This window comes from Sander lucioperca, chromosome 3 (genome assembly GCF_008315115.2).
Source record: "Sander lucioperca isolate FBNREF2018 chromosome 3, SLUC_FBN_1.2, whole genome shotgun sequence".
NCBI classification, from domain to species: Eukaryota; Metazoa; Chordata; class Actinopteri; order Perciformes; family Percidae; genus Sander; species Sander lucioperca.
The window spans coordinates 5,781,903-5,797,153 of record NC_050175.1 but is presented as its reverse complement, the minus strand read 5'-3'; positions in this window follow the sequence as shown (position 1 = coordinate 5,797,153).

The following is a 15,251-nucleotide window of genomic DNA, read 5'->3' as shown; positions in this document are numbered from 1 at the left end:
TACACACTACACACTACACACTACGTACTACACACTACACACTACGACTACACACTACACACTACGTACTACACACTACACACTACACACTACGTACTACACACTACACACTACTACACACTACACACTACACACTACACACTACGTACTACACACTACACACTACGTACTACACACTACACACTACGTACTACACACTACACACTACACACACACTACACACTACGTACTACGTACTACACACTACACACTACGTACTACACACTACACACTACACACTACGTACTACACACTACACACTACGTACTACACACTACACACTACACACTACACACTACGTACTACACACTACACACTACACACTACGTACTACTACACACTACACACTACGTACTACACACTACACACTACGTACTACACACTACACACTACACACTACGTACTACACACTACACACTACACACTACGTACTACACACTACACACTACACACTACACACTACACACTACACACTACACACTACGTACTACACACTACACACTACACACTACGTACTACACACTACACACTACACACTACACACTACACACTACACACTACGTACTACACACTACACACTACGTACTACACTACACACTACACACTACACACTACACACTACACTACACTACACACTACACACTACGTACTACACACTACACACTACACACTACACTACACACTACACACTACACACTACGTACTACACACTACACACTACGTACTACACACTACACACTACGTACTACACACTACACACTACGTACTACACACTACACACTACACACTACACACTACGTACTACACACTACACACTACGTACTACACACTACACACTACACACTACACACTACACACTACACACTACACACTACACACTACGTACTACACACTACACACTACACACTACGTACTACACACTACACACTACACACTACGTACTACACACTACACACTACACACTACACACTACGTACTACACACTACACACTACGTACTACACACTACACACTACACACTACGTACTACACACTACACACTACGTACTACACACTACACACTACGCACTACACACTACACACTACACACTACGTACTACACACTACACACTACACACTACGTACTACACACTACACACTACGTACTACACACTACACACTACACACTACGTACTACACACTACACACTACACACTACGTACTACACACTACACACTACACACTACACACTACGTACTACACACTACACACTACACACTACGTACTACACACTACACACTACACACTACGTACTACACACTACACACTACACACTACACACTACACACTACGTACTACACACTACACACTACACACTACGTACTACACACTACACACTACGTATTACACACTACACACTACGTACTACACACTACACACTACACACTACGTACTACACACTACACACTACGCACTACACACTACACACTACGCACTACGTACTACACACTACACACTACACACTACACACTACACACTACACACTACACACTACGTACTACACACTACACACTACACACTACACACTACACACTACGTACTACACACTACACACTACGTACTACACACTACACACTACACACTACGTACTACACACTACACACTACACACTACGTACTACACACTACACACTACACACTACACACTACACTACACACTACACACTACGTACTACACACTACACACTACACACTACGTACTACACACTACACACTACTACACACTACACACTACACACTACGTACTACACACTACACACTACGTACTACACACTACACACTACACACTACGTACTACACACTACACACTACTACACACTACACACTACGTACTACACACTACACACTACACACTACGTACTACACACTACGCACTACGTACTACACACTACACACTACACACTACGTACTACACACTACACACTACGTACTACGTACTACACACTACACACTACACACTACGTACTACACACTACACACTACACACTACGTACTACACACTACACACTACACACTACACACTACACACTACACACTACACACTACACACTACACACTACACACTACGTACTACACACTACACACTACACACTACGTACTACACACTACACACTACACACTACGTACTACACACTACACACTACACACACACTACGTACTACACACTACACACTACACACTACGTACTACACACTACACACTACACTACGTACTACACACTACACACTACACACTACGTACTACACACTACACACTACGACTACACTACACACTACACACTACACACTACGTACTACACACTACACACTACACACTACGTACTACACACTACACACTACGTACTACACACTACACACTACGTACTACACACTACACACTACACACTACGTACTACACACTACACACTACACACTACACACTACACACTACACACTACACACTACGTACTACACACTACACACTACACTACACACTACACACTACACACTACACTACACACTACACACTACGTACTACACACTACACACTACACACTACACTACACACTACACACTACACACTACGTACTACACACTACACACTACACACTACGTACTACACACTACACACTACACACTACGTACTACACACTACACACTACACACTACGTACTACACACTACACACTACACACTACACACTACACACTACGTACTACACACTACACACTACACACTACGTACTACACACTACACACTACACACTACGTACTACACACTACACACTACACACTACACACTACGTACTACACACTACACACTACACTACACACTACACACTACACACTACACACTACGTACTACACACTACACACTACACACTACGTACTACACACTACACACTACACACTACGTACTACACACTACACACTACACACTACGTACTACACACTACACACTACACACTACGTACTACACACTACACACTACACACTACGTACTACACACTACACACTACACACTACACACTACACACTACACACTACGTACTACACACTACACACTACGTACTACACACTACACACTACACACTACACACTACGTACTACACACTACACACTACACACTACGTACTACACACTACACACTACACACTACGTACTACACACTACACACTACACACTACGTACTACACACTACACACTACACACTACACACTACACACTACGTACTACACACTACACACTACACACTACGTACTACACACTACACACTACACACTACACACTACACACTACACACTACACACTACACACTACGTACTACACACTACACACTACACACTACACACTACACACTACGTACTACACACTACACACTACACACTACGTACTACACACTACACACTACGTACTACACACTACACACTACACACTACACTACACACTACACACTACACACTACACACTACGTACTACACACTACACACTACACACTACGTACTACACACTACACACTACACACTACACACTACACACTACGTATTACACACTACACACTACGTACTACACACTACACACTACACACTACACACTACGTACTACACACTACACACTACACACTACACACTACACACTACGTACTACACACTACACACTACGTACTACACACTACACACTACACACTACACACTACACACTACACACTACGTACTACACACTACACACTACACACTACGTACTACACACTACACACTACACACTACGTACTACACACTACACACTACTACACACTACACACACACTACACACTACGTACTACACACTACACACTACACACTACGTACTACACACTACACACTACGTACTACACACTACACACTACACACTACGTACTACACACTACACACTACACACTACACACTACGTACTACACACTACACACTACGTACTACACACTACACACTACACACTACGTACTACACACTACACACTACACACTACGTACTACACACTACACACTACGTACTACACACTACACACTACGTACTACACACTACACACTACACACTACGTACTACACACTACACACTACACACTACGTACTACACACTACACACTACACACTACGTACTACACACTACACACTACACACTACGTACTACACACTACACACTACACACTACGTACTACACACTACACACTACACACTACACACTACACACTACGTACTACACACTACACACTACACACTACACACTACGTACTACACACTACACACTACAGACTATGTACTACACACTACGTACTACACACTACACACTACACACTACACACTACGTGCTACACACTACACACTACACACTACGTACTACACACTACACACTACACACTACACCCTACACACTACACACTACGTACTACACACTACACACTACACACTACGTACTACACACTACACACTACGTACTACACACTACACACTACGTATTACACACTACACACTACGTACTACACACTACACACTACACACTACGTACTACACACTACACACTACGCACTACACACTACACACTACGCACTACGTATTACACACTACACACTACGCACTACGTACTACACACTACACACTACACACTACACACTGCGTACTACACACTACACACTACACACTACGTACTACACACTACACACTACACACTACACACTACGCACTACGTATTACACACTACACACTACGTACTACACACTACACACTACACACTACGTACTACACACTGCGTACTACACACTACACACTACGCACTACGTATTACACACTACACACTACGTATTACACACTACGCACTACGTACTACACACTACACACTACACACTACGTACTACACACTACACACTACACACTACACACTACGTACTACACACTACGCACTACGTATTACACACTACACACTACGTACTACACACTACACACTACACACTACGTACTACACACTACACACTACGTACTACGTACTACACACTACACACTACACACTACGTACTACACACTACACACTACACACTACGTACTACACACTACACACTACACACTACGTACTACACACTACACACTACGTACTACACACTACACACTACACACTACGTACTACACACTACACACTACGTACTACACACTACACACTACGTACTACGTACTACACACTACACACTACACACTACGTACTACACACTACACACTACGTACTACACACTACACACTACGTACTACGTACTACACACTACACACTACACACTACACACTACGTACTACACACTACACACTACACACTACGTACTACACACTACACACTACACACTACACACTACACACTACGTACTACACACTACACACTACACACTACGTACTACACACTACACACTACACACTACGTACTACACACTACACACTACGTACTACACACTACACACTACACACTACGTACTACACACTACACACTACACACTACGTACTACACACTACACACTACACACTACACACTACGTACTACACACTACACACTACACACTACACACTACACACTACGTACTACACACTACACACTACGTACTACACACTACACACTACACACTACACACTACACACTACACACTACGTACTACACACTACACACTACACACTACACACTACGTACTACACACTACACACTACGTACTACACACTACACACTACACACTACGTACTACACACTACACACTACACACTACGTACTACACACTACACACTACGTACTACACACTACACACTACACACTACGTACTACACACTACACACTACACACTACGTACTACACACTACACACTACGTACTACACACTACACACTACACACTACGTACTACACACTACACACTACACACTACACACTACGTACTACACACTACACACTACACACTACGTACTACACACTACACACTACGTACTACACACTACACACTACGTACTACACACTACACACTACACACTACACACTACACACTACGTACTACACACTACACACTACACACTACGTACTACACACTACACACTACACACTACGTACTACACACTACACACTACACACTACGTACTACACACTACACACTACACACTACACACTACACACTACGTACTACACACTACACACTACACACTACGTACTACACACTACACACTACAGACTATGTACTACACACTACGTACTACACACTACACACTACACACTACACACTACGTACTACACACTACACACTACACACTACGTACTACACACTACACACTACACACTACACCCTACACACTACACACTACGTACTACACACTACACACTACACACTACGTACTACACACTACACACTACGTACTACACACTACACACTACGTATTACACACTACACACTACGTACTACACACTACACACTACACACTACGTACTACACACTACACACTACGCACTACACACTACACACTACGCACTACGTATTACACACTACACACTACGCACTACGTACTACACACTACACACTACACACTGCGTACTACACACTACACACTACACACTACACACTACGTACTACACACTACACACTACACACTACACACTACACACTACACACTACGTACTACACACTACACACTACACACTACGTACTACACACTACACACTACACACTACACCCTACACACTACACACTACGTACTACACACTACACACTACACACTACGTACTACACACTACACACTACGTACTACACACTACACACTACGTATTACACACTACACACTACGTACTACACACTACACACTACACACTACGTACTACACACTACACACTACGTACTACACACTACACACTACGCACTACGTACTACACACTACACACTACGTATTACACACTACGCACTACGTATTACACACTACACACTACACACTACGTACTACACACTACACACTACGTACTACGTACTACACACTACACACTACACACTACGTACTACACACTACACACTACACACTACGTACTACACACTACGTACTACACACTACACACTACACACTACACACTACACACTACGTACTACACACTACACACTACACACTACGTACTACACAATACACACTACACACTACGTACTACACACTACACACTACGTACTACACACTACACACTACACACTACGTACTACACACTACACACTACACACTACGTACTACACACTACACACTACACACTACGTACTACACACTACACACTACACACTACGTACTACACACTACACACTACGTACTACACACTACACACTACACACTACGTACTACACACTACACACTACGTACTACACACTACACACTACACACTACGTACTACACACTACACACTACGTACTACACACTACACACTACGTACTACACACTACACACTACACACTACGTACTACACTCTACACACTACGTACTACACACTACACACTACACACTACGTACTACACACTACACACTACACACTACGTACTACACACTACACACTACACACTACACACTACGTACTACACACTACACACTACACACTACGTACTACACACTACACACTACACACTACACACTACACACTATGGACTACACACTACACACTACACACTACGTACTACACACTACACACTGCGTACTACACACTACACACTACGTACTACACACTACACACTACACACTACACACTACGTACTACACACTACACACTACACACTGCGTACTACACACTACGTACTACACACTACACACTACACACTGCGTACTACGCACTACGTACTACACACTACACACTACACACTACGTACTACACACTACACACTACACACTACACACTACACACTACACACTACACACTACGTACTACACACTACACACTACGTACTACACACTACACACTACGTACTACACACTACACACTACACACTGCGTACTACACACTACACACTACGCACTACGTACTACACACTACACACTACGTACTACACACTACACACTACACACTGCGTACTACACACTACACACTACGTATTACACACTACATACTACACACTACGTACTACACACTACACACTACGTACTACACACTACACACTACGTACTACACACTACACACTACACACTACGTACTACACACTACACACTACACACTACACACTACGTACTACACACTACACACTACGTACTACACACTACACACTACGTACTACACACTACACACTACACACTACGTACTACACACTACACACTACACACTACACACTACGTACTACACACTACACACTACACACTACACACTACGTACTACACACTACACACTACGTACTACACACTACACACTACGTACTACACACTACACACTACACACTACACACTACGTACTACACACTACACACTACACACTACGTACTACACACTACACACTACACACTACGTACTACACACTACACACTACACACTACGTACTACACACTACACACTACACACTACACACTACGTACTACACACTACACACTACACACTACGTACTACACACTACACACTACACACTACACACTACGTACTACACACTACACACTACGTACTACACACTACACACTGCGTACTACACACTACACACTACGCACTACGTATTACACACTACACACTGCGTACTACACACTACACACTACGTACTACACACTACACACTACACACTACGTACTACACACTACACACTACACACTACGTACTACACACTACACACTACACACTACGTACTCCACACTACACACTGCGTACTACACACTACGCACTACGTATTACACACTACACACTGCGTACTACACACTACACACTACGTACTACACACTACACACTACGTACTACACACTACACACTACACACTAGGTATTACACACTACGCACTACGTATTACACACTACACACTACACACTGCGTACTACACACTACACACTACGCACTACGTATTACACACTACACACTGCGTACTACACACTACACACTACGTATTACACACTACACACTGCGTGCTACACACTACACACTACGTACTACACACTACACACTACACACTACGTACTACACACTACACACTACACACTACGTATTACACACTACGCACTACGTACTACGTACTACACACTACACACTACGTACTACACACTACACACTACGTACTACACACTACACACTACGTACTACACACTACACACTACACACTACGTACTACACACTACACACTACGTACTACACACTACACACTACACACTACACACTACGTACTACACACTACACACTACGTACTACACACTACACACTACGTACTACACACTACACACTACACACTACACACTACACACTACGTACTACGCACTACACACTACACACTACGTACTACACACTACGTACTACACACTACACACTACGTACTACACACTACACACTACGTACTACACACTACACACTACACACTACGTACTACACTCTACACACTACGTACTACACACTACACACTACACACTACGTACTACGCACTACGTACTACACACTACGTACTACACACTACACACTACGTACTACACACTACACACTACACACTACGTACTACACACTACACACTACACACTACGTACTACACACTACACACTACACACTACACACTACGTACTACACACTACACACTACACACTACGTACTACACACTACACACTACACACTACGTACTACACACTACACACTACGTACTACACACTACACACTGCGTACTACACACTACACACTACGCACTACGTATTACACACTACACACTGCGTACTACACACTACACACTACGTACTACACACTACACACTACACACTACGTACTACACACTACACACTACGTATTACACACTACACACTACACACTGCGTACTACACACTACACACTACGTATTACACACTACACACTACGTACTACACACTACACACTACACACTACGTACTACACACTACACACTACGTACTACACACTACACACTACGTACTACACACTACACACTACACACTACACACTATGTACTACACACTACACACTACGTACTACACACTACACTCTACGTACTACGTACTACACACTACACACTACGTACTACACACTACACACTACGTACTACGTACTACACACTACACACTACGTACTACACACTACACACTACACACTACGTACTACACACTACACACTACGTACTACACACTACACACTACACACTACGTACTACACACTACACACTACGTACTACACACTACACACTACACACTACGTACTACACACTACACACTACGTACTACACACTACACACTACACACTACATACTACACACTACACACTACACACTACGTACTACACACTACACACTACACACTACGTACTACACACTACACACTACACACTACACACTACACACTACACACTACACACTACACACTACGTACTACACACTACACACTACGTACTACACACTACACACTACACACTACATACTACACACTACACACTACGTACTACACACTACACACTACGTACTACACACTACACACTACACACTACGTACTACACACTACACACTACGTACTACACACTACACACTACACACTACATACTACACACTACACACTACGTACTACACACTACACACTACGTACTACACACTACACACTACACACTACGTACTACACACTACACACTACACACTACACACTACGTACTACACACTACACACTACACACTACGTACTACACACTACACACTACACACTACGTACTACACACTACACACTACACACTACACACTACACACTACACACTACGTACTACACACTACACCAGGGGTGCCCAAATCCTTCCCCTTCAAGGGCCAAAAATGAATCGGGCTGGAGGGCCACGGGCCAAAACTAAACGTTCAAGTCGTGGGCCTTCAAGTTGAAATGTTTAGCTTATTTGCATATCATAAATCATAAAGTTGAACACATATTAAGGAATAACAAAATACATATTCATAAGTAATAAATAAACACTATTTATTAATACAAATAGATTTGATTAATCATTTCAACATTTCAGGGCAGAACATGCCCCTCGACATACATTACAACTGTTTATACCATGGTCTGGGTGAATACTCGATTTTGATTGGCTGCAGGGTGTCCATAAAAAAGTGATATAGGACACCTATGGCGCTTTTCCATCACATGGTACCTGCTCAACTCGACTCTACTCGCCTTTTTTGGTTTTCCATTATGAAAAAAAGTCCCTGGTACCTGCTAACAGGTACTTCTTTTAGTACCTCCTCAGTCGAGGTTCCCAGCGAGCTGAGGCGAGCCGAAAAGGTGACGTGAAAGCGACAGACGGGGGTGTGTTTATTTTTGCTGCCTCCAGCTTCTTCTGAAACTAAATGTGTCTTCTGGCAACAACACACACCTTCGACGTTCTGTGTGTGTACGTTAGGTCACGGCAGTTTACTACGGCGCCGCTTGTTTACAGTTCTGCGGAGGCTCCAGGCAGAGCTTTTGCCGTATCCTACGTACACACACACACATGCTGGCTCTACGCACACACCAGCTGACAAATACATCAGGCCACATACTACACAGGCTATGGTGAAAGCTCTGCGTGGAGCCTCCACAGAACTATAAAACAAGCTCAAGTGGCCTGATGTTATACTTGTGCGCTGGTGTGTGCGTCGAGCCGGCAAGACGACCAGCCACGCTGAGGCGGGACTAAAATCTGCAATGAAAAACAGACGCACAGTGTGTCGAGTCGAGTCGAGGCGAGTAGAGTCGAGGCGAGTCGAGCAGGTACCGTGTAATGGAAAAACGCCACTACTAAAGGAGTTCCGGTGAAACTGTCTGTTAACTGTTCTAAATGAATGCGCTACATTAAATCAAAAAGGAAATGTGGATTTATTATTTCCAACTCGTCCTCTGAACACCACAGGATGGAGCTAAAACACACTGTTCACTGTTCAGGTCGCTGCTTCAGCTGCAGCCGATGGTAACGTTACACATCGCGGATCAAATTCTGAAAGTCGTTATATTGTTTTGGGGACAATGACATGGCTGATAGCTAGCTTGTTGTTGTTCAACATACTGTCAAATTATTTTTACTGATTGCCAACTGTACACAATGTCATTGACTTTGGATCTTGCTAGCATAACGTTAGCTTTCTGGCTCGTAGCTAAACTGAAGGGTTCTATCAGCTGAGCGGACTATATAAATATCTCCGGTTGCTAAGGGAGGCAAGTCGTATCTAAGGTCCTTCCTAATTCCTGGGGGAGTCTACAACGTTTGCATTGCAGAAGAACCTTATGGATGGGAATGACTGTTCCAGGTATTAGTCAAACCGTCAGGCGTAACCAGGGAAACGGAGTTATTGTTTGGATAAACTTTAGATTTCGATTGTAAAACTAATTAAAATATGAACTAATGTTTTAAAAATGTGTTATTTGGCAAGTGACCATGGTATAAGCAGGTTAATGCCCTTCGAGATGTCCATTGTCAGGTATTAATGGACTTCGGTGGAGGCAACCGTTCACGCCTCGCCGTCGTCCATTAATTCCTGACAGTGGACACCTCGTCGGGCATTAACCCTTACTTATCAGTTGGAATATCAGTGGGAGACATGAAGCCTGTCTTTGCTTTTCAAAAGTCCCTCAATATCAGGGTCCAGCCAATTGACTGACAGAGTGAGAATGTCATGGAGGTGGGCGTTTTCACACCTGTAGTTAGTTTGCTTTGGTCTGAATCAGTTGGTGAGTTAGTAAACTTGGAGCGAGTCGGTTTGGTTTGGTTTAACACCTAGAAAAATCCAAGCGTACCAAAATGCACCATTACAAATCACGCAAGAACATCAACTCCTCTTATTGGTCGGATGTGTCTGGGGGCGGGAGCAAGAAAGTAAATACAGGAGGAAGGTCCTGTGTTCTGGACTAATATATACTAATATATATCTTGCATCTCTATGGTCAAACCAGCTCATTTCATTAAAATTATCAGACATTGTTTGGCGAGAGACGTTACGTCTGCTCTGGTCACCGAGACTTCGCTCTGCTCTGCTGGCGTCTGTCTCCAACTTTAGCGGCAGCTGGTTTGACCACGGAGATACGAGTGATGGACGGCAGCAGCCGTACAGGAGACATCAGCTCAGACTGCTGAACACACCTGACTACAGGAGACATCAGACTGGTGGAGTATATATAGTTGGTGCAGCTCAATTACGGATCACGTTCTCACCACAAACGACCCGCTCCAGAGTTGGATTGAAAGCGTACCCAGACCACCTCTTCAAGCAGGTCTTGGTACTCTTGTTTGGTCCACTTTTGGTGCGCACCAGAGTTTGATTGCCGCGTTCTCACCTGCCCAAACGAACCGAACCAGCGGGACAAACAAACTCTATCTCGATTCAACCGAACTAAAGGCTGTCGGTGTGAAAACGCCCTAACAGTGAGTTACTAGCTGTAGCTTCTCCTCAGCCCTTTTCTTCACTCTTAAGTGAGCTTAAGAAGCTAAATAGCGCCCCTCTATTGCCCAATCTAAACCAATGTTAAACTGTGGCCAGATAGTGAACTGCAGCCAGTCTTTGAGTAATAGAATGTTGAGACAGAATGAAATTCTGACAGGCCAAAACTAAATTGTGTGCGGGCCAAAGTTGGCCACGGGCCCCAAATTGGGAAGCCCTGCACTACACACTACGTACTACACACTATACACTACACACTACACACTACAATGGTTTGGTGGACGTGTTGCATTGTTTATTCGCGGGGCTTCTTTCCTCCCCTCTAACTCAGTGTGAGTTAGTTTTTTGCTGAGTTGCCTCTGCAGCATCATGAGTTGCCGGATGCGAGCGCCTGACCTGGTTTGGAGTCGTGTTGTGAATCAGCGCTGTCCGGATTTGCAGCATCACCACTATCAGCTCTACTATCTTCAGCCCACGCTGCCGGCTGTCTGACCTGGTTTGTATCGGCGCGTCGATGCTTATCACACATCTGAGAGACTTCCTGCTTCCTGTGATGGTTTGACCCGTTTAACCCTTTGTGTTGTCCTCCCGTCTCCAAGTTGAAAGTGAACACTAATTTGGCGTTTTTATCTTTAACTTTTGTGTCGCTGTTTTCACAGTTTTGGTCGCTTTTTCAGCGCTAACGTATTACCACTAGTTTTACACTTATTTTTGGAATTCATGGTCAATGAACCTCATTTATATGAAATTATCCGTAATACTTTTTCAAAACAAAACTGAAATTATGAATTATTTAAACTAATAGTTCGATCAGAGGATGATGATGGGTGATCACAGACTGGTATATGTCAACGTTTAGTCAGGACGCTGTTGAAACCATTTCATTTTCTCTTCAAACGCTGTGAAATTAAATAAAACTAAAATCAAAAATCAATGGAGGTAATAAACTGATCATTCATCTTTACTGGCGAAGAGTGTGTAGGGAAACCATTCATGTTATTTCTGGCAAATAGCTTGAAAGAAACATATTTCTTATATAGAAATGTGTGTGTGTGTGTGTGTGTGTGTGTGTGTGTGTGTGTGTGTGTGTGTGTGTGTGTCTCTATGTCTCTGTGTGTGTGTGTGTGTGTGTGTGCGTGCATGCGTGTGTGTGTGTGTGTGTGTATCCGTTCTCTTTTAAACTCTGGAGCGTTCTGGTGGGATAGTCCGTGTGGTGTGGTGTGGTTTCTCTAGCAGGTTGTTCACCTAAAATATTATAAACCCTTCAGCAACAACAGAAAACCTAAGACGTTATAATTTCACTCAGATGTTCTGTCCTTAAGGCCGCGTGGCGTGCGTTTACAGTGTGAACGTAAACCCAACCAAATGAAAAAGGAAACAAAGCTGCAAGTTCACCCTCAAATCTCCAGGTGTGAAAGCGCCCGTAGTGTGTTTCTGAACGCCAAAAAGAGGAAGTGAAAACCGTTTGATGGTTAACCATCTTGCTCTCTACATACTTTCTTTAACTCACCTTATGAGGGTATTTGCACATAAGCTGATCCCTATGTGTTTTATGTCAAAATGGTGAGAACAAACTCAGCTTTCTGTATAAGGAGGCCCACATTTGTCCCACAGCAATGTGTGAAGAGAAAGCTGAG